We start from the raw sequence: 24,818 nt of genomic DNA on the forward strand, positions 1-24,818 counted from the left end.
GAAACATTTAAAAGGTTAAGAGCCCATTCTTCCTAAAGACTCGTTTTAGAAAATAGTCTAGATCTTCCTGATAGACAATCAGCCTTCTAAGAAAGTAAGTTTATTTTAAAATTTGGATTTCAAATACATCAAATATTTGGATTTCAGAATATTCAGATTTATCTGATTCTTCCAGTATTGCAAATACAAAGGAAACCACGAAGTATAACAAGGGAACAGGATAATATGAACATGGATATGACTGTAAAGAAAGAAAGAAATTGAAAACTCAATGACCAAATTTAAATTTGCATTGAAATTATTAAAGAATGGAACTGACACTAAAAAATAATCAATTTTCTGGCATGTAAAACATGGGCCACTTTCCCAGAATGCAGAAAAATAGGACAAATAGATTAAAATGAAAAGAGATTAAAACTACAAATGGCAAAGAAAAGAATCAACTTGCAATTAGTGTTCTTGAAGATGATTTGAAAACAAATGGAGCAGAAATAATAGTCAAGGTTGTAACAAAAGAAAACTTTTCTACAGGAAAAAAATGGGAAAAAAGAAACCCAGTTGCAGATTAATTGGGCTCCCTTGGGTTTGAGGAAAAGTTAATAAAAATAGAACCAAACCAAGTTGCGGTATCACAGTTTAAATAAAAGTGGAATAACGTCTATAACCACCCCAGCATACAAAGTAGGTGACTTAGGTTGGAAGTATTACTGGGGTGGTGCCAAGCTTTTCTGTTCTACCAAAAGATACAAGATCAGGTAACATCTACACAGTATTGACAAGACCCAAAAATTCAACCCAGAAAAGATTTTGAAGGCAATAGAAAGAACTCTCAGGTATACCATGGTTTTCAACATGTAGCATGCAAATAGCTTTTCTGAAAAACTCAGTTGAATATATATTCCAGTTTACCAAGATATAGATTAAAATAATGATATGGCTAATGACCCACTGACTGAATTATTTGCTCAGCTTTCTAGACAATTATTGAAAATGCGATTGTAATAGAAAGAACCTAACATAATTATTGATAAGGATTCAACGGTAAAAAGAATAATTATTAGAGTCACCACTGTTTTGTTAGATACTTAGTGGATGTCACTCACTATATTCTGAAATTTATATAAGACATCTTATTTAAGTCTCTTGATGATCATATGAGTTACGTATTATAGCCCAAACACATAGAAAAAATAAAACAGAATGAATTTCTTCTTGCTGATTTTCCTGAGTTCTAAATAGATTCTAGTTATTGGCCCTTTATCGGATGTGTAGCTTGCGAAAATTTTCTCCCATTCTGTGGGTTGTCTGTTTGCTCTCTTGACAGTTTCTTTGGCTGTGCAGAAGCTTTTTAATTTGATCAGGTCCCATTTATTTATTTTTGTTGATGCTGTGATTACCTCAGGAAAATCAGCAAGGAGAAATCAAACAACCCTATCAAAAAGTGGGCAAAGGACATGAAGAGAAATTTTTCAAAAGAAGACAGAATAATGGCCAAGAAACATATGAAAAAATGCTCAACATCTCTAATCATCAGGGAAATGCAAGTCAAAACTGCAATGAGATATCATTTATTTCCAGTAAGAATGGCCTTTATCAAAAAGTCCCCAAACAATAAATATTGGCGTGGATGCAGAGAGATAAGAACACTCCTACACTGGGTGGTGGGACTGCAAACTAGTTCGAACTCTATGGAAAGCAATATGGAGATACCTTAAAGTGATACAAGTGAATCTACCATTTGATCCAGCAATCCCATTACTGGGCATCTACTCAAAAGAACGAAAGACACTCTACAAAAAAGACACCTGTACTTGAATGTTTATAGCAGCACAATTCACAATTGCAAAGTTGTGGAAACAACCCAAGTGCCCATCAATTCATGAGTGGATTAATAAAATGTGGTATATGTATACCATGGAGTACTATTCCGCTTTAAGAAACAATGGTGATATAGCACTTCTTGTATTTTCCTGGATAGAGCTGGAACCCATTCTACTAAGTGAAGTATCTCCAGAATGGAAAAACAAGCACCACATGTGCTCACTAGCAAATTGGTATTAACGGATCAACACCGAAGTGGCCACATAGGAGTAACATTTATCGGGTGTAGGGAGGGTGGGAGGGGGAGGAAGGGGTGGGTATATGCATACATAATGAGTGAGATGTGCAACATTTGGGGTATGGTCACGCTTAAAGCTCTGACTCGAGGGGGGAGAGGGGCATGGGCAATATGCATAACGTTAACATTTGTACCCCCATAATATGCTGAAATAAAAAAATAAATAAATAAAAGAAAGATTCTCATGCAAAAAAAAAAAAAACAGAATCAGATGGTGTCAGGTACCCAAGATGTCATGGAAATTTTGCAAGGAGTAGGGATTGCAAGAGAAGAGTCCCATTTCAAATGTGATGGCTCATTGATGATTATACATTTGTCCTACAATTTAGCCAAAATCTAGTCCTGCAGTTTCCAAATGTGTCTGCACATTGAAACAGCTTCAAAATACAGTGGCGTCTGTGTGCCTGCACCCCTGTGATTACAACTTGATTTTCTGGGGTGTCATCTGGTCTTTGAGTTTTTTTTTCTTTTCAAAAATCCTCAGGTAATTCTAATGTGCACATCCATTTGGTAACCACTGGTTTAGAGAATAATATGCGATTTATTCTACAAGGACCTGGAAATTGAGAGAGATGGACAGAAAGGAGTTTAGATCTGTCATTGTCCATATGGAATAATCAACGGTCATTAACGGCGGGTGCTATAGTGTGGATGTCCCACTCCCCCAAGTCTCAGGCTGAAATTTGATCTCCAGTATTGGGGGTAGCGTCCCAGTGGGAGGTGTGGGTCACAGGGGCGGATTTTTCATGCATTGCTTGGTGCTGTCCTTGTGGTCATGAGTGAATTTTCAATCTATTAGTTCCCCTGAAAGCTGGTTGTTAAAAAGAGCCAGGCACCTTCCCCTTTTCTCTCTCCTCCCCCCTCATTTCCTCTCTTGCCATGTGATCTCTGCACATACAAGCTCCCCTTAACTTCCACCGTGATTGGAAGCTTCCTGGGGCTCTCACTAGAAGCAGGTGCTAGCGCCATGCTCCTTGTGCAGCCTTTAGAGCTGTGAACCAAATAAACCTCTTTTCTTCATATATTACCCATACTCAGCAACCCCAGGGTTGAGCCAGGCCAACGGTGCTCAGCTGGGGTGAGTGAGCCCCCCGTGGACACTTGGCAATGTTTAGGGACACTTTGGATTGCTGTGACTGGGAGCCTTGGAGGAGGACTGTTGGCATCTGCTGGACAGAGGCCTGAGATAAAAAGTGGGGAGGTGGTGGGGGGAAGGCATAGGTTCTTGCTAGGGAGCATACAGTGAGATTAATGACATATGCCCTAAACATTTAGTTTTCTTTGCCTGACACAAACTGACCCCTTCATCTATGTGTGTATGTGTGTATGCATACATAAGTGTATGTGAGTGCATGCACACATATTTCTTGTGTACCACATTTCTATTCTTTAATTTTGTTCTTTGCAAGTTTGACTGAGAGACCCTACGGCCATTGTGTTGGTATTTCGAAAGAGAATCTATAATTTGTCACCATTTTCTTTATGACCTTTTAACTTTGATCATTACCCATGTTGTTTTTTCAGCTTGTAAATTTTGGATGATGTCTAAATTACATTCAGGAATGTATGTGATTTGAAAAGGCAAAACAGGTGCTGTTCCTGTCTTCAAGCATGTTGCCGGTACACTGTGATATTTTGAGTAGATACATACACCTGTTGCACCTAGTGTAACATCTCAGTTATGCTCACATTTCCCAATATTATTTCTGCATTCTCTTCGTGGTTGTATCTTACAAGAGCCACGTAGGATTATTTAAGTCAGAGATGGAAACTCAAATGCCTGCAGGAGACAGGCAGCTGTCAGGGTGGTTCAGCCTAAGTGTGAACAGCAGGGAACCAGGGATTCTGCAATAGGTGAGTGCTGGCCCATTGCAAGAAGAAGGAGGAGAAAGTGATGGGGAGGGAGAAGGAAGAGGAGGAGGAAGAGGAGCAGTAGGGAGAATCAGAATCTGTGAGTCTCCAAAGGAAATTTAGGAATGTCAGATTCTTTAGAGTAAAATATACAGAAAATAAATATTGCTGTAATGAGCGCTTTTCAGAGCATATATGGGGGATGCATTCTTATTTCCTCCTTCCATGAAAGACCACTCCCAAGAAAGGGTAATGGGTGGAAGTGACAGAAGACAAAACCCACACAAGTTACTGGTGTGAAATTACTTGCTGTGTTAATGAAATATCATGATGAGATCTTCACAACTAACTTCAAAGGACCTTTCTGCAAACAAATGCAAATCATGTTTCATTCACAAGTAATGAAGCCAAAAGTCCTACTCAAAAGGCTTATGCAAAAAGGGATCATTATTGGCCCATACAACTAAACAGTGACCCTTAGCTGGAGACAGTGAAGCCTTTTGTTGGAATGGTATTCTTTGCCAAGAATTGAAAGTGTTCAATAAAGTTTGGTGGCAACTGTGCAAGTTTTTCCTGTTGTAAAATTGTAAGATAATTCATTCTAGTGAAAGGAATCCATAGGCATTATCCTTAGCGTTGACAGACCAACCGCTCAGAGAAATTCTTCCCCAAAACTGTTCCCCCAAACAATTAGTTATTTTACACATGCCGGCAATGTGCCTAAAGGAAAAACAGTATCAGAGATCTTTCAGAGAAGGTATCAAAAAATATAAGTTGAAAGTACAAATTGGTTTTCAGAAGAAATTTTCAAAATAAATCCTTAATCAATTGCTAGTTTTAATGAGCAAAGTTTTGAAAGTCCACTCATTGACTTAGCATAATATCCTTAAGGTTTATCCATATGGTCACAAATGGCAGGATTTCCTTCTTTTTATGGTTGAATAATATTACTTTGGGTGTATAGGCCACATTTTCTTTATCCGTTAATCTGTTGATGGACACTTGGGCTGTTTTCACGCTGTGGCTATTGCGAATAGTGCTGCAATGAACATGGGGGTGCAGATATCTCTTCAAGATCCTGATTTCAATCCTTTTAGATGTATACTCAGGAGTGGGATTGCTAGATCACACGACAGTTCTATTTTTAATTTTGGGTGGAGCCTCTATACTGTTTTCCATAGTGGCTGTACCATTTTACATTTCCACCAACAGGATAGAGGGGTTCTCATTTCTCTACAACCTCACCAAAACATGTTATCATTTTTTAAAGTAGTAGCCATCCTAACCAGTGTGAATTGATAGCTCAGTATAGTTTGATTTGCATTTCCCTAAGGTCAGTGATGTTGCGCATCTCTTAGTTCAACAGTTGGCCATTTGTGTATGTTCTTTGGATTACGCCAGTCACATGGACGAATGTGACTGTGTGATTCCACTCAGATGTGGTCTCTCAAATAGTCAGACTCGTGGAAACAGAGAATACAATAGGGGCTGCCAGGAGCTGGGGTGGGGAGATGGGGAGTCTTTCAATGGGTACAAAGTTTCAGTTATGCTGGATGGATAAGTTCTGACTCTCTGCTGTACGACATTGTGCCTGTAGTTAGCAAAGTGGTACTGTGCATGTCAGAATTTGTCGAAGGAACATCTCATGTTAAGTGTTATTACCAATAAATGAATAAATAAAGGACACAGGGAAAGTTTGGGAAGTCCTTGATATGCATATTGCCTTGATTGTAGTGATGGTGGCATGGGCATTTATTTGTGTATGTCCAAACTCATCAAATTGTACAGATTGAATACGTACAGTTATGAGTATATCAATTATACCACAATAAAGCTTTTAAAAACATAAAATAAAAAACAAATAAAAGCCCACCCATTGAAAAAAAATTAGAGTATCATAAGTAAAATTAGGAAAAAAATAATGTTAAAATCAAGGCAAAGAATAGAAATTTTATAATTTATATAAAAACTGATAGTATGGCATATAATATGATATATCCAGAACAAATTAATAAAAAACACTTTAAAAATAAAGCTTTCATATTTAAAAAGCCACAACTAAATAGTGAGAAAATTTTCCATTTAAAAATTGTTAATCTGTATTAAAGGAACCCTGCCAAGAAGAACTGGGAATCTTTCATGAATTTATAGGCTCTGTTTGCCATCCTGATCCAATTTTTCTCTTGTTGAAACTGCTTCATTAATTTAATGTGCAAGAAATAAATATTTGATGTGCAATTAGTTGGAGATTATTATGGCCATAATGGAACCTTTCCAAATAAACAGCTGCTCCAGCACTTTAAATGCATGAAAAGCAAGGCACAAAATGGAAAATATAATGAAATACTAGCTCTACAGAGAAAAAAAGTTAAAATATTCAATTAGTGAGTAAGGTGGTTGCTCATTTAGAAGTTTGGTGATGGTTTATCAAAGCAGAACAGCATAAAAGCTGAGAAACTTTAGCCAAATATCCATCTACCTCAATTTTCATGCAAACATTTGCCTGCAGAGATAATACATCTTTGCCCAAAATGAATGGAATATTATGAAAATACATATTGACCAATTTCAACCAATTCTTTCAGATTATTCATTTTGTATATATGAAAATGTATCAACGTACATTTGTTAAATTTTGATTATTCTATATTAGCATTTATATACAGGCTAGAAATATCTATTTATATATCCACATGTGAATTGTATATACAGGCTAGAAATATCTATATATCCACATGTGAATTGTAATGATTCCACTTTGAGAGGGAATAATCCGTCTTAACAGCTCTGTGTTGACTGGGCTATTTTCAGTTTACGAGTTAGCCTGCGAGGTTTCATAGCCCATACTCCGACCCTGGGAAGGAACCCACACTACTAAATTACTTAAACTCCCTGTAAGTTTTACAAAATTTCACCTTCCTTTCAAATAGACCATAAGAACTGGAGCCAGCTCATCCACTGCACTGGGAACCAGCCAAGGGGAGAAATCTCAGCTCATATCCCAGTATCTCCAAACCCTGGTCTGGTGCCTGACACGAGCCTCTCTGTGAGCGTTCATCGCCTGAAGCTGTTTGTATTACAGACAGGGAAAGAGACACACATCAAAGGGTGAGCGTTATGAGCTCCACACACACAAAACTGCTTACTAAAAATAAATAGACTGATGTCTGCCGCTGAGATGGGAGAAAAGGAAGCAGCCCCTTTGGCACCTCCTCCACCAGGGGCTCTCGGTAGCAGAAAGAAGTGCAAGAGGGACTGGTAAAGGCTGCTTGTCATCACAGATTTGAATATCAGAACAGTCAGTGGGAACTGCTTAAACTCGCCAGTGTTTTCCTATATGATTCTAGGAAACCGACTTGGGGGCCAATTTATTACTTATTGGGGCTCCGTCCCATTTGGAGATTCCATTCTGCAATTAATGACATTTCACCCTTCCTCTTCGCTCTAGAAATCCTACTGGTTCAAGGGGATTCAAATTCAGTCGTTAGGGTTTTTTCCCTCTGTTCCCTGAAGCCTCCCTGAGCAACTCACATTACACACACACACACTCACACACACACACACACACACACACACACACACTATGGAGACGCAAATGAAAAAGTGTTAATGCAATACCGTTTTGTCCCAAATCAGGACCCAGGGGAATGTAACGGAAGAACGTGAACATGAATTGCTATAGCTGGAGGTGGACTGTCTTTGACGCTCCTCCCAGAACAGGTGGAGTCAATGCCCCCTCCCCTGGATTCTGGGGGCACCTGTGAGGGGACCAAGGAGAAAGCGATGCTCCATGTCTCCCAAGATGACAGATACAAAGATAGTAGGGATTCCTCCTCGTGCCGTGGCGGTCTCACCTTGGCATGCGGGCACCATGCTTTGGAAAAGCCAAGCAGCCACCTGGAGAAGTCCCACGCCAGTGCTCCAGCCGCCAGCCCCAGCTGAGGTCCCAGGTGACAGACAGCAAAATCCCCAGAGGTGTGAGTGAGTCAGACTTGCGATGATTCAGCCCTCAGCTGCTCCTCCAAGTGCCAGCTGCCGCAGGGAGCAGAGACAAGCTGCACCCACTGGGACCTGCCCAAATTGCAGATTTGGGGGAGGAATTGATCACTGTTGAATTCACCTTCTAAGTGTTGAAATGATGTGTTAGGAAGCACCACATAACTGACACACATATGTGCCAGAGACCAAAGCCATTTGTCTGATAGATGTATTTTTAGCTTGTAATGTACCAAAGCTTTTAAAATGTGTGGTGTGGTTGCTACTCATATCCCGCTAACTCCACGTTACACAGCGAGGGAAGAGATTTTGTAAAAAAAAAAAAAAATCTTAGTGTGAAACCAGAACCTAACTCACGTCTGCTGTCCCAGAACTTACATGAAGATTGGAGAAAATGGGGACAAATGCATAAATTGGTGCCACAAAATAGTACCCAGGAGTACTTTGCACGTGTCTACGGAGCACTGTTGTGTGCCAGGGACATAGCTCTTCACGCCACCCGTGCAGCAGAGCTGGAAACAGACAGGAGCCCTGCAGCCAGGGACCGTATGTCCCTGCAGGTATTGCTAACCCACAGACAAGCACACACACAAGACCATTCCAGATCAAGACAAGTGCAGAACACAGCAAGGCGCTGGCACGGAGAGGAATCGTGACTTTCATTAGTGAAGGAAACCAGAATATGTCACCCGCAAGATGCTTCTTTGACATAAAAATCATTTTTGAGCCGAAGGCAATTAAGAAGCAGCAAACGGAGGAAACACTCTCCCTATCGTCCTACTTTTCTGCCTGAAGACAAGATATAACGTCTCTCCATTGCTGGAGAAAACTGTAGACTCTTGTCATGCCAGAGATGGCAGGAGAAAATCTGCACACAAACTCACCCCATGAGTTTCTCCCCATAGATTTATCTTCTCACAGGTTTCCATCCTTGGAAACCTAAAACTGCTTTCCTTTGTCCTATCATCTCTGCACAAATCTATTGTTCTTTGTGGAAAATACTAGACAAGCCAGAGTTCCAAACCACAGCCCTGAGTTACCTTCTGCTGAGATTTCTTCCACGTGATGTGAACAGCACACATTAACACATTTGTTTTTCTCCTGTTAATCTGTCTTGTTTCAGGAGTTCATCCCAACTCAGAACTTGTGGGGGTTGAGGAAAGATTAAATTTCCTCCCTGACAATAGAATACCAGAGGATTCTTCTTTGGTAAGATACTTAAGCTGAGACCTTATGGTGAAATTTCGGTGGCCACGCCCACATATGAGGGGCAAGGGAGAGGAAACGCACATGGAAATTAATGGCAAATGGCAATTTGTTTGAGGGGCCTTGAAAAACAGAATCTCAGAATATACAGACAAGAGAGTGAAAGGAAGACCTTCTAGAGAAAGGACACAAGGAGGTCTTTGTGCGCCACAGAATGGCCCTTGAGTTGCATTATTCTGATTGCAAAGGAAGGCTACCAGGACATGCCTAGCAGAAGAGTCTAATATCATTGATGTGAATTGAGCATAAATCACTCTGACTGCTGGGCTGTGCCTGGATCAAAAAAGCAAGAGTGACACCCATTTAGGACCTACAGCTGATTGTCATCATTCACAGAGTCTGTATCTGCAAATCCATCTAGTTGCCGCAGTTTCTTTGCAATCCCTAATCAATAACAGCTGAGCTTTGCTGATTGTTCACAGACATGTGCAGAGGAGGGAAATCTTCCAGTAGGTTTCCAGCTGAGGCTCAACAGGGAGGTGCCCTGGCTTCTCGTTTCTGCTCTCACACTGTAAACAAGTGTCCTCTCCCCGGTCTATCTAGTGCTACGTTGTTCATATTTTATTGGTGCTTTTTACACTTTTTATTGGTGCTTTTGCTGTTTAAAATGGCCTCCAAGTGCGGTGCTAAGTGCTGTCTAGCATTCCTCAGCACAGGGAGGTTGTGGTGTGGCTTTTAGAGAAAATACACGTGTTAGATGTGCCCCATCTAGGCATGAGTGACAGTGCTGTTGTGTATGACAGTGAATTAACATATATTCAATAAGGCGTCTGTGCACAGAAGCACACAGAAGGCAGGGTCATGTGCTGACCAGTAGACAAAGATGTAACCTAGGAGTTCACAGGCACTAACCATGCATGTCCCCAGGAGCAGTGGTTCAGTGTTCAGTGTTTGTGATGACTTCCCAGGGAATGACTACGGCAAACGACTAGAAACCCCCACTTCCCAGTAGTCCAGGTGGGAGACAGAGGCTGTGGAGTCGGTGAGAAGTGAGCTTGGCCAGCTGACGAGGTCTGGGAGTGACCAGATGTCTTGTGGGCAAGAGGAATGGGCAGGTACTGCCAGGTTTCGATGTAAGCAAGGAGGGACTCACTTGAGGATAGAGGAAGAAGGCAGTGTTTGAACTTCTCCTTGAAGGGCTGGACTAAAGCACTTGAAACTCGTCTGTGGCATGCATGCATGTATTATGTTTAAGAGAAACTTCTCTACTCATGTGGCACAGGAATGTAAAGCTTGCAAAATTTACGAGCAGGCTAGAGTTATTTCTTAAGTAGAGAAATCTAAAATCTAGATTACCATAGAATTTACATTCTGTTGGCATAAAGGGGAGAGAACTAGTAAGTAAAAATATATTTCTCCAGGTTATTTCTTTAAATGGGGCCAAGCGCTATGAAGAAAATCAAGAGGTACGTATTTTAGATTGGAAGAGAGTAAAGGGGGAGTGTGAAAATTTTTATATAATTTTTATATGTTGTGAAGGACATATTTGTTTTATGTGTACGTATCGAGAATTCTCCCCATATCTCATTGCATACGAATACATTAACTCAAAATGAATTGCAGGCCCACACACAAAAGCTAACACAGTAACACTTCTGGGAGAAATGCTAGGAGAAAAATCTTTGCAAACACAGAGATAAAATATAAAACTATAAACCGTAAAAGAAAATAATTGATAAACTAGACTTCATCAATGTTAAAAACTTCTCTTTGGAGTATACCAATATATACACACACAAAAATGTCAAGCACGAACTAGAAGGAAAGATTAGCAATACAAATATCTAATTAAGGAATGGAATTCAAATATTTATAAAAAAAACAGAAAAGCCCATTAAAGATAGCAAAAGATACTTTTATATAAGAAGATACACAAATGGTTGAAAATGACATGAGACGTTGCTCAAGTTAGTTGTGAGGGACGTGTCAATGAACGCCACAGTGCGTTTCTAGTCCACACCCACTTGTCTGGTCTACATGGAAAATCCTGACAATTCCAACTGTTAATAAAAATGTGGGCAATTGGACTGCGCATCCGTTGCTCATGGCAGTAGAATTTGGGAAAAGTCTGGATGGTTTCTCATAATGTTAAGCATAGTTCTCATATAACTCAGCCCTCTCATATAACTCAACTGAGTTATATGAGAACTCTCTTCCTTCTTTCCTTCCTTCCCTCCCTCCATCCTTCTATATTTTTTTTTGCCAATATTCATTGAAACTTTCTGATTTTTAAAGGACTTCTCTAAAGTACAGAATACCATATAATTTACATTCTGTTGGCATGAAGGGGAGAGAACGAATAAGTAAAAATATATTTCTCCAGGTTATTTCTTTAAACAGGGCCAAACGCTATGAAGAAAATCAAGAGGTACGTATTTTAGATTGGAAGAGAGTAAAAGGGGAGCGTGTGAAATTTTATATAAGGTAATTAAGGAAGCAAACCTAAAATGATGGTATTTACAATAATAAGTAGAAAAACACAAGGAATGGAAGAATCATTCTGTGCTAGACGGCGTATTTCTACAATCTCTGCTGCTAAATATGTAGGCCTAGATTATTCCTCCTTAACTAGTATCTAGAGCTTTTTTTTTTTTTTTTTTTTTTTGTAAAAACCAAAGACTCTGTTTAACAGAGAGAGGAGATTTAGTTGAATCTGATTGGTGAGAGACACTGGTTGGTTATGTGGCCTTGTACCCTGGGTGTCAGGAGATGGCCTGTGTGGCCAGTGACCTGACCCGGTGGTTTTCAATGTGGTGTCCTCAAGCCAAGTGCATCAGCACCGCCCAGGGACTTTCTCGCAGGGCAGTTTCCTGAGATCTGCTTCCTGGGGATCTTATTAACACGCACATGGGGTGATTATCTGGCACCTGAACGCCTGAGTACCACTGACTGTCTGGTTGCCACTTTCAAAGTACCACTGACTGTCTGGTTGCCACTTTCTCCTCCTCATAAGGTTGAGGAGAGGATGGATTTGATTGTGGGTACAATATATAGGACCCCGTCTTTGTGCCAATACAGTATTGGGTTCTTCACTTCATGCAGGAACTTTTTGGGGTGCTCCGGACCACCAAGCTCTTGTCTTTCTTTTAAAATTAAGAGTATTTCATGTTTTTCTTGTATGCATCAGCCAAGAAAGACATTAATTTAGCTTCCCTTAAACTATCCCCCCCTTCCTTGTATTGCATGTTCTTGATAACATGTTCTGATATTATGCTAGCGTGGCTAAGTTCTGAAAATGCATTTCTTGATTTATATGCTGGTTTATCCATGGCAGGAGACTTAAGATAAATAAGAATTCAGCTACTTGTCTCAAGAGTTGTTTTTTTTTTTTAATTACTGATGATCTAAAAACTGCTGGACAAATTTTTTGCCTAATTGTATTTCAAGTAGTGTTCAATGAAGACATTTTTTTAACCCATGGAAACATAAGCAATGCAAAAAAAAGTGCATGTGAATAAAGTGTTCCATTTTGGAAATCTAGGAAAGAAAATATAGCATGCTATTTCCTACTTGGTTTTCCTGCTCAAGACTCGTATTAATAATCCCAAGCCAAAGAAAATTCACGGTGCTTAATCATATACTGTCTGATGTGAATAACAAATGATTGTTGTAACTCCCTCTATTGACTTATGCCATGTTTTCTTATTAAGACATTTGTCTTTGCCCTAGAGTAAGGAATATGGCTATATTTTTATTAATCCATTTTTAATACACACTTTTTGAGGACCAACATATTCAATATAAGTTTGAATATTTGCCAATGTGTAATAAAGTCATACTTAAATATATGTATAATAACATAGCATTCCGCATATGGTGGATGGGTTCAATGCTTCAAATAATTCATGTGTAGGTGTGTGTGTACATGTGAATGTACATACATAGATGCATACACATGTATGTATCCATACAGAGTAAAATGTATGTGTGTATATATAATTTTTAAAAAATCATCTACAGTACAAATATAGACAGGATTTTTAAAAATTATATGCACACACATACCTATATGTGGTACATATATAGAGTATATAAAATTATATATAGTCCAAATATATATACATATATATACAATTTTTTTAAAGTTATGCTTCACCAGGAAGCTGTAGCCAATATTTGTATGGAATATAAAGGATTAAATTAATTTATACTCGAGCCAACCTTTGCTTTTAACATTTGAAACTAGCATTTTATAGCTAGATTGTGGTATTTCAATGAGCAAGACCTTCTACACAATAATTCATTTAAAAACTTGCCATTTAAATCAATAAACAGTCAGCACATTGCAGTCAAAAAATTTAAAAGTTTTCCAATACTTTAAACTTTAATTCACTTATTACACAGCAAACATCCGCTGGGGAAGTTCTAATACTCCTTTGGTTAACTGCACAACATTTAAAATCCAATAAAACTTAATAAAATAATATTTTACCAACAAGAGAATTAATTCCTAACTATCTATTTGTACAGTCTGTGTCTCCTCATAAATCAAATAAAAGCATAATACCTTGGAGCAGGGAAGGACAAATAACATACTGGTCCTAACATGATTTTTATTACTTGTGTTTCCCTCCGGAAGAATACGGGGAGTGAATTAATGAAGTTGGCTTTTATTACTGATTCATCGCATTCAAAATGAAGAGGCAACCTTGGGTGTTCGAGAATTTGCATGGAGAGTAGACTAAGAATCCTGATGTCAGTTCATATAGAAGGGACAAGGGAAGGCGAGGCTGAGTTATGTGAATCTCCTTTCCTGACCCCACACCTTAGCTTTACCTGGGATATTTCTCAGTGAGAGAGAGAGGGCAATGCTGGATGAAAAGGCAATGGGTTCTTCCTGAAAACTTTATGTTTTGTGTGTGGGAAGGAAGTGAGAGAGAGAGTAGAAGTCATAAAGTGTTACTCGGGTTCTTTGCGAATTCCTCCAGCTTTATCACTGCCTCTGAATGTAACGCCTTTCTCTCCTTCTGAACGGGAAGCAGGTACTGGCTCTGCTCGTGCAGCACAGAGAGGGGCTGGAACTAAAAACGTCCTTGGCTAATGTGTGTTGAAGAAATGAATGAGCGTGAGCGAATGTATTAAATGGTGGGATATGGACGCATGAGTGGATGGATGAGTGGATGAATCGATGGCTTGTGGTGTGCAAAGGAGGAAAGAAAATGAGAACATTAATTACATTATTTTGAAGTTCTTAAAATCTCAAGTAATCCTTTCAAAGAAAGACTGGAGTGGACAAAACGTCTGGTAACAGGCCTGACGCCCCACGAACCTTTGGCTCCTCTGTCAGAGAAGAACATTTTGCCCTGTGTACAAAACATCGCCACACACTCTAAGTGGTTTAGCATCTACCCCTGTCTTGTGATTTGAACAACACTTCCAGCTTCCTACTTCTCTCTCCATCTCTCTCTCCCTCTCTCTCTCACCCCCCCATCTCTTTCCATTCTGTGTCATTCTGCTCTTGTTTAACATGCATCCACTTCTTTAAACGTAGGCAAGAATGGGCCTCATTAAAATACAAGTATTACAAAATCTTGATTTAAATTAATTTTGTTTTTCTCCCCTGAGAGTGCAGTCAACTCGGGACTGCTAAGGTTTGACGATGGAATTTGGCCAAAAATCAGCAGAAAGTCCTGAATGCTGCAGGGGAGGGGGCCCTGAGACACTCGGACCTCTGTAGGCGCCTCAGAGAAACAGGCTGACGGGCAGCGCCAGGGGGTCAGAGGTGCCGCAAAATCTCTCCTGTGTAGTTTCACCTGAGACTGTCCACAATGGCGGCACATCAGAAAAATTCTTTAACTCTTCGAAGAGAGGCTCATGCCTGAGTGGCTGAGTGGGCTCCTCAGGCCAACGTCTTCAAGGAGACCCCCATTACGGGGGGAGGAGGGAGGTGGGGGGGGGGAAATAGAAGACCTGTCACGCGGAACTGACGGGGTATTTAGAAAGATAAAGTGCGGTATTTGACGTGTCCACGTGGAGGGACCTGCTTTCCTGCCGCTCCTCACTCAGCTGGTTGTAGTATTAACGACCGCTTCGCAGAGAACTGGGTAAAGGATGTGCAAATCACCCGCCACCTGCATGTTCTCAGCCAGGGAGTGAGGAGATGTCGGTTTCAGCTGAGGGGGCTGACAGGTGCTGCTAGCAAATCAGCAGGGGCAGCAGGAAGGCTCTGCACAGAGGGCTGCCGGCCACAGGAGCCCCCAGACAATAGTCCCTGACATCACAGAGGAGGCAGCATCAGGAAGGGGCAGGTGACACTGGAGCAGCCTCAGGACAGCGTGGCCTTACTGCCTGTCCACCCCCCTGCTGCGGGAAGGCCCCAAGGAACGGACTCGTAAGTCAGCTCAGCGAACGCGGTCAAGATTGCCTGCAGGCTGCTAAGCAGTGTCAGGTGCCGGAGGGACAATGACGAGCAAAAGCCACAAGGTGTTTATCTTCCGGAGCTGATACTTACACAGGTGTGGGACGGGCAATACATACAACACAGAAACACAGGGTATTGGTTGAAAGAAGGAACGACGAGAAAACGAAGGTGGGTAATGGGACGTACGGTGACATTGGGTAAGGACACTCGGGGGCCCGTGTGGCCACTTTAGCCAATGGCTGTGACAGTTGAGCCGAGGACTGAATGGTGGGAAGAAATCTGTGATGAAGGAGGAACCCGGGGAGGGTATATCTTCAGCAGGAAGCCCAGGGACTGGCAAGGTGCCTTTGAGATGCAGGGCTTGTGCGGTTCCAGAAAGTTCTGGCGTGTTCGGAGCATAGTGCACAGGAGGAGAGCTGCAAGAGACAGACTCAGACAGGCAGAGCGGGCCACTTCATGCAGGGACGTGTCCTGGAGAGAGGATGTTGTTTACTGTGTTGGGATGCAGCCTTGTGGGCGGGTCGGGGGCAGCTCAGTGACACGGCTCGAGTGACAACCCCACAGGACCATTCTGGGTGCCGAGTGGGCAGTGGGTGGGAGTGAGTGTGAAGCGGGCATAGTGAGAAAAGCAGAGAGACGCAGGGACTAGCTGCGGTCACCTAGACAGGAGTGCTGCAGGTGGACATGGCCGGCAGCCACCAGTTTCCTAGTGCATTTGTGACGCACAGGTGCAAACCGCTGGCCAGATGCAGGATGAGAGAGAACTACTGCGGAACACGCTCTTCCAAAAGAAATATAAAATAAAATATAAATGACTGAACACTTTATAAAACCCAGCCCTACATGACTGGCAGTGCCGGAGCTAACGATTCCAAACTGAACGAGTGTCAGGCGCCAGACACAGCCCCCGTGGAGAGTCACTCACGAAAGGCCCTAACTCTGCAGTGTCACTATCGAGTAGCGTAGAGGAGTCCCACTCAAAGGGAGAACTTGCCCTGGACAGAATGCACATCCTGCTTGGCTAAAATCGCCTCTCTGTTTAAAATTTAAGGTCACATTTTTAAAAGAATGAATGAAATGGAAAATTCATATCCAATAACTCTATCGAATGGCAAAATACAGAGTTTGTCTGAACGCAATCAGTTTACCAGAATGAGAACACAATCAGTTTGCCTTGCCAGGTAGGAATGGACCATTTTGTAATATTGGCTTGAATCTGTTCTTTCTTCCCACATTGCAAAGATTATCTTTCCTGCTCCGGTTCAGAAGAAACTTATTATTATTGTAAATTGGAGTTTTTCCCCTCTTTTTCTCAGAGTCATTACATAGTAGTTTATTATCTCACTTTCTGGAGGGGCTCAGATCCCAATTTTTATTTCCGATTGGTGATTCCCAGCTCCACATTCTATATATTATAGTTTGTGCATTTGGCTATTTTAAAATGATTTCCTATTGCCTAGTTTAGGGGCATAGATTTGTAGCAATTTAGCCTTTCTTTAAATCAGTTCCTCACACAAGGCTGTCTGCTGATGTTTACGGAGCCTGGTCTATCAGGGCGAGAAAAATGTGCTTTGCGTAAGGACATTTCTGCCCTTGCTCTTGAGGTTAATGACAGGTAGACTCTGGTGGCCATGCTGAAATGGAGTGTAAGGTATGAATCATTTCCATTCTGATTTTTCAGTGTATGAGAAAAGGACAAGAGTGCATTGCTGTGCTTCTGATGGTACCAGAAACTCTTTTATCTGGTGATGATGATGACGATGATGAGAATGTCCTAATTACGTTCTGCATTCAGAGACAGGGGAAGCTTGAGGGTGAATATCGTTAATCCTCCTGCACTGACAGAGAATATCAAGTTGAATAAGTAGGCCTCCAAGGAAGGGAAGAAAACTCTTCTGCAATCATATGCACTTGTCAGGAATGCGTCACCCATCTAACTCTTCCTATGGAGTCTCTCAGCAGGGGATAGAAACACAGAAAGAGGCGCTCTAAGTCTACTCTGTCATTCTCCTTCCTGCCTGGCAAACTGCTTCCCCAAACACCAGATACAGACAGCTCTGAAAACAGCAGCAAGATCAAGGTCTGTTTTTGCAAAGGAAATGTTGTTCTTGGATACAGAGAGGTATCTGGAGATTCTGAAAAAGGCAAAGTGCTTTCCTTCTGATTGTTGATGCTTGAGAACAAACTGTATACAGTTCTTTGGGAGTCAACAGAGTTTATCGGGGCGACCTTCAAGAATGTGTTTGTGGACAGGCAATCTGATGTTATATCCTTGTCTCCTCTAGAGACTATATATTAGACAGATGTCTAACTGGGTATGTTTTTGTAATTTTGCAAATGAATTATTGTACCGTCACTCATAAAAGGCCACGCAATACAACATTCATTGAATTTCAGTTCCAGGAGCAGGAGGAGTTTGGGGGAAGGGAGAGATTTGTCTCAAGGGATAAATCTGTGGACTTTCTCTCACCAGCAAAAGAAAATATGAGACCCATGAATCTTCCCTTGGCTTAGTTATCAATACATGTCTACCTAAATTCACAGGCCACACCACTCGATGGACGTACTCATGAGCACCAAACCCCTCAGGGCTTTCTGATGGGACCTGTCTCGATTTATTCTTTACATTTCCATGTTGTGCTGTGTCTTCATTTGAGAGTTTCCGCCTAACCTTTTGGCTGTCAGCTGATACAGCCATCAAAGGAATATGCAAAGTTGTCTTTTGTTGGGGCTGTTTATACCACCTTTCTCTGAAAGTCTCAAGTTTCTTGAAGCGCCCAGAAGTCCTTTTCTAGGTTATTCTGAGGACACCATTCTGGGACATACAGCGGCTTAACTGCCAGATGCATCTTTGGACACTCTGCAATGGATTGTATTTCTTTTCTAGATGATACAGAGAAAAAGAAGCCATCATATGGATTAATGATATATCTATGAACAAAAAGGACACAAAAGTGAAAACATAAGTAAATGCAAAAACTACATTCCAAACCATTTGGGTTGGTGGATAATGATAATTAAAGGGGAAGGTCACTTAACAAATTTGAGAAAAGATCATTCGAATCATGAGTGACTCAGAAATAGACTGGAAACAACAGACCTAACAGGTCACAGAGTCTGAATTTCTCATCTCTCCAACTTCTGAACATCCTCACAAGTTTTCCACCCACCAAATCTTTCTACCAACCACAGACAATTCTTCTTCTAATTGTCACCATATAGAACAGGTTGAAAGGATGAGAACTCCTCAAACTTTTTTCAGAGTAAGTGCTGATCTAAAAATGGTCATGCAGACCTGCTGAAAACACACACTAGGATGGAAGTTAGACTCCATAACCTATCTGATTGGAGCGCAAATCTTTTTCATTCACTCTTCACCACGATGACAATGACGGTATTAATATTTTATGGGTTTCTATTATAAATATAAATGTTATAATGAGATTATTTATTTTTCTTAGTAGCTGATATGAAATCCAACTATTGTTCTTGCTATGTGGAACTAAGAATCATTTTTTTCACACATCAGGGCTCTGGCTAACTGGCATGCAAGGTCTTAGCCATGCCATAGATGTATCTTCGACACAATTTTTGTTGTAATTTTGGAAGATGGAAAGGATCAAAGTGCCCCATGTAGAAGAAGAGGTAAGTAAATCATGCATAACATGGAGTATGATGCTTCTGTTAAAAATAATGTTTTTAACCCATTTGAGTTCATGGGTAAAGGCTCAAAAATATAATATTGACAAATACAGTCTATAACACTATATAGTATTAATTAAATTAGGAAAGCTATGCATATATTCAACGTAGATATAAAGAAGACCTACGTATACCCCTCTTTATACCTCCTTATGTGCACCCACCACCACACATGGAGAGAGAGACAGAGAGAGAAGGAGGAGAAGAAGGTATGGAAAGAGGAGGAGGAGAAAGAGGAAAGGAAGGAAGGAGGGAAGGAAGGAAAGAAGGAATGAAGGAAGGAGGGAAGGAGAGAAGGAAGAAAAGAGGGAAGGAGGGAGGGAGGGAAAGAAGGAAGGAAGAAAGAGGGAAGGAAGGAAGGAGGGAAGGAGGGAGGGAAGGAGGGGGGAAGGAAGGAAGAAAGAGGGAAGGAAGGAGGGAAGGAAAGAAGGAAGAAAGGAAGGAAAGAGGAGGGAGGGAAGGAAGGAAGGAAGGAAAGAGGGAAGGAGGGGGGGAGGAAGAAAGGAAGGAAAGAGGGAAGGAGGGAGGGGAGGAAGGAAGGAAGAAAGGAAGGAAAGAAGGAGGGAAGGGAAGGGAAGAAAAGAATGAGGGAAAGAGGGAGGGCAGGAGGAGGAGGAAGAAAAGGAGAAGGAAGAGAAGAAGAGGACAAGCAGAAGAAAAAATACTCAGAAACTTAAGAGATATTAACAAATAACTATCTCTAGTGATGCCACTGTAGGTAACTTTTAGTTTCCTTTTTGATTTTCAGAATTTTTGAGATATCATTAACTATTATCCCAACTTGTTACTTTATAAAGATTAAAAGTATACAGCAATGTTGAACCTGCAAATGTTTTTGAAAAGCATGATACATGGGTGACAAAACCGCTATTAGGAAAAGAGAATTAGGGGCAATGCCCCAAGCACTACACAGCAGTAGGGTCAGTTGTTTTCTGATCGATGCAACCCCGGAGACTTTGGGATCAGACTTGAGGCTCTGCCCTTGCTTTCAGTATAGAAGCCAAGATAGTGTGAGCATCTAAGAATCAAGATTAAGGATGAAAAGAGCTATTGTGTAAGCTCTTCCAGCAAGTTCCCTTTCTGGAGTCTGGAAGAAAAGAAGTATCAGCAAGGGAGTCAGCTCTGGTGCAATACTGTCCCGACTACCGGTAGGCCAGGAAGGGGGGTGCACTCAAAGCAAGTGAGTAGGAGATTGCCCTGCAGACAGAAGACATGGTATTTTGCCACCTTTTCCCCAGAAATCACTCTGGTTCTATTTATTGGCTGGGGAGAATGGAAATATTCATTTTGGACACATATGAAGAAAATATACGAACTGTTAAATCTGTAGCTTAAGTGCCCACCCAATGAACTCTGCTTGTGAACCGACACTAATAAATACAACTTTTGGAAACAAAGGGTGTTCTCATTCCAAGGTGGTGTCTTAATGGAAAACTTAGGTGATCTTGATTGTACTTCAGCAGATGTGTAGGTGCCAGGCAGACGCTGCTGTGACCTCTCTGTGTTGTCTGACAGCTGGTTGAGCTGCCATCTGGCATTCATTTGAGAGGGTCACCTGGGAAACCTAAATTAACATAGCATCACTGAATCAGGTAATCAGGTACCATCATTTATCAGGCAGCCACCTTGGGTTTCAACCAAAGAAAGATGAGCTTGAGAGGTGTAGACACTGTCGTAGGGATACTTGAAAAAGACCTTGAACTTGATCTAATTTTCTTGGCTCGAGAAATTGAAGAAACGCATTTCTTAACTTAGATCTCTCTTTGGACCAACTGTCAGGAGGACAATTAAACTGCTCATGCAGCAGGACAAAGAGTTTTTTTTTTCCAGACATATTTCATATAGCTGAGATTCTTTGACATGCACTCATACACAAACACACACACATAAACAAAGGCACAAAATAGAGACTTGTATAGATTTTAATTTTATAATTTTGATTGCTATTCTAGGGAATTTTTTAAAAAGCATTTTAAATTCTTTGGCTGTTATTCTTAAGTTTTGATACCATTTTATTAAATTATTTCTGTTGTGAACATTTTCTCATCTGCAATGACAGTACAGAATTGATCAATGTTTCTCATCTTCTTGGCCATCTCCTCCATTCAACTTCCAAATGCTGGGTTCTCCCAGGGCTCATTCCTGTGAGCCTCATTTTTCCTCTTGCTCTTCTGTCTCTGCAGACAGCGTTATCTACACCTGTGGTCTTATATGGCATTCATATCATGATGACCCTCAAATTCCTATCTCCAGCTCTGACCTCTCCCCTAAAATCCTGAATCCTAAAGCCAAATGCTTAACTGATATCTGCACTTGGATGCCTACAACACCACTCAAAAGCAATAGATCTGAATTGAAGCTATTGCTTCTACATCCCAGACAAACACCAACTGTCTCCTTCATTTCCTCCATCTCTGTGAACAGCACATTAGTGCATGTGTACACATTTGATTCCCATCTTTCTCTCTTCCCACATCCACTCATAGACTGTACTAATAACCCGTCAGCTCTGCTTTTAAGTTATATTCTGCATCTGTCTGGTTTTCTTCATTTCCACGAGTGACGTCATCGTTCGTCTCTGTTCTCGCAGGAGAGCTTCTGAAGTACTCTCCCAGCCACTGCTTTCGGTTATAAAATACCTCTCCCTTGATCAAAGCCCTCCAGTGCTTCCAAAAACACTTAAGACGGCAGCAAAACTCTGGCCCCAGCCCAGAAGGGCTTGCGTGACCAGGGCTCAAGTACTTCTCCAAGCTCATCTCTTCTCCGTCACCCTTCAGTCATGGTGTTTCAGCCACATGGGCTGATTTTTTAGTTCCTCAAACACTCTAAGCTATTAATAATCCCTGCCTGCAGCTTTCTTCAGTAGCTGTTCCCTGGAATAATCTTTCCTAGTATCTTCACATGCCTGAGTGAAGATATTTCTCCGGTTTCCATATCCACTCCAAAAAAGCCAGCCCTGACCCTGCAAAATGAAGCCGTGCACCAGTTGGTCTTCGTAACATTTCCCTCGTGTATTCTCTTCATAGCACTTATCACTTACTATTTATTTGACTTTGAATAACTCATCTTTTTACACCTCATGTTTCCGGTCTTTAAAAAGAGCATAATGATATTTCATAAAGTTGTTTTCAGGATTAGAGGAGATAATACACAAGTACTGAGAGCAATATTTACAGAAGCAATCAATTTGCTTTTGCACACAGCAGCCAGTAAATTCTAGCTGGCTGGTATTAACTATCGTATCATTTAGGATGTGAACTAACTTGTTTTAAATCACAAGTAATAATTAAGTAATAATTCTGCCATGCACTGGCCGTATCAATTTTCAGATCATCTGCTTTCATACTGAAGTGGGTCAGATAGCCAAAGCCTTAATTGCAATCTGAAAAGTATATAGCTTTAAAATACTCAACAGCATTATAACCATTATAATAACAGCATTATAACCATTATAATAACAGCATTATAACCATTTGTGTACATGTCTTTGGTGAACACATGTACACATTTATGTTGAATATTTACCCAGGAATGAACATGCTGGGTCATCAAGCATGCATGCATATATTCAACTTATAGATATTACCAAGCAGGTTTCCAAAATTCTTTATCCAAAATATACACTAATACTATTTTATAAGTCTTGTCAAACTGTTTTCAAATTAGCTATCATAAAAAAAATAATTCTCCCAGACTATAATCCATATGACAAAACATATTCTTATTAGCTCAAAAGTTTATTATAATTGGAAAGAAATATATCAGCATAAAAATGATATAGGAATTACAAATTACGTATCACTCCACATTTGTAATGCATGTATCACTGCTTGGAATATTTCATTATATTAATTGCAACCAATTTCTCAAGTTGCAAGAGTCACAGCAAGCAGTATTATATATTTTAAGAATAAATTGAATATATCATCCAATAGCTCATCCTAACACCATACTTTTGCATTTATTAAAGGATCAAAGTTTCTATTAATGCTCATAAGAATTTTGAATTCACATAAATATATCATTAGGCTGAGGGTGAACATCTTTCAGGTAGATTTTCCAGTAAGTAGGAATGTTAAAATGATAGATAATATACATTTCTACTTTTAGTTTATCAAATGTAGTTATGACACTCCTGTAATACTCATATCGATTGTACCATCTATAAGGTATGAAGATAACTAATATGAAAATGATGTTTTATAATTGTTTCATTGGTTTTTTTATTGTGTGTGAATTCAATACTGTCTTTGTTTTGCCTTAGTATTGATTCCCTAGGTAAAAAAATTATTTTCCAGTTTATTAAAGTAGACAAATATGTTTGTTCAAGAGAACAAATGAATATTTTGAAAACGATTTTGAATAATAATGTCCTTTCTTTTAAGGCAGAATTTCAAATATTGTGGTATAAAAATTAAATCTAATAATGTGTCTTTCTACTGGGCTTTATCAAAATAAAAATCTTATAGTTGACAATCTCTGGTTTGCACCTAGCATTACTGTCAATTTCCTTACTTTGTGGTATTTTTCAGGCCTCTTCCCAATCTACCAGCATAAGGTATGTGATGTGTGGTGTGATTACTTTGTTGCTCTGGTTCACCTAAAGTGTGCTAATTATTTTTAATTTGGCATTTCCCTTTCACTATCTAATCAGATTCTAACTACATAAACTGCCAGCTTTTCTCTAAATTCATTCTCTTCCTGTGTTTTCCAAATGTTTTGTTGTCAGGTACTTCCTTTGTATCATTTCTTGTGTATATTTCAATTTGGTCTCACTAATTTATATGAATGAGGGTATACATCTTACAAATGTAAGAATGCATTTAGGATGGGCTTTATATTGGGGGAACTAACCAATTTAACTTCATTTGCTGGAATTTATGTTTTTCTTCTCCAATACAGATTTAAAAGCGGCTAGAAAATAAAACCTCTTGGAACATATACTAAGCATATACTAAGTCCAGTGTTGGTCTAAACTTCCCCTACAGATTGCTAGTATCTTGATCCACCAAAAGCACAAACACATTTTGATAACATAAACCATTATTTTTAAGGAATCAAAATATCCTGGCTAGATTCATTTTTCCGTAACAATATCATGTCTTTGATGCATTCAAAAATGTTAATAAAAAACAGCCATTTCTATCACAGGTGCGAGTTCTGTGTCTAGTCCTTGTGTTACAAAAACTCCCATTTTTATATAAGCAAAACTCGAGCCTCACAACATCGTATCATTTATGTTTCTGTCTTGGCTTTGGGGGAAGTGAGGTGCAATGGATACAACAAAGGCCTAGAAACAGGGAAAACACAAATTCAAATCCAAGCTCTGGTATGTGACTTTAAGTTGATCTCCTTACCTCTCTGAGCTGCCATTCTGTAAGATAGAAGTGATGCCTTCAAAAAATATCTGTGAAGCACTTAGCGGAGCATAAGGTAAATCGCCCTTCAGAATGGCTGGAGTGATTTACAACCCTCCGTTACCATTTGAGAATTCCACTGAATTCTCTACCCCATCACCCATAT

This window comes from Microcebus murinus, chromosome X, assembly GCF_040939455.1.
Source record: "Microcebus murinus isolate Inina chromosome X, M.murinus_Inina_mat1.0, whole genome shotgun sequence".
Taxonomy (NCBI): Eukaryota; Metazoa; Chordata; class Mammalia; order Primates; family Cheirogaleidae; genus Microcebus; species Microcebus murinus.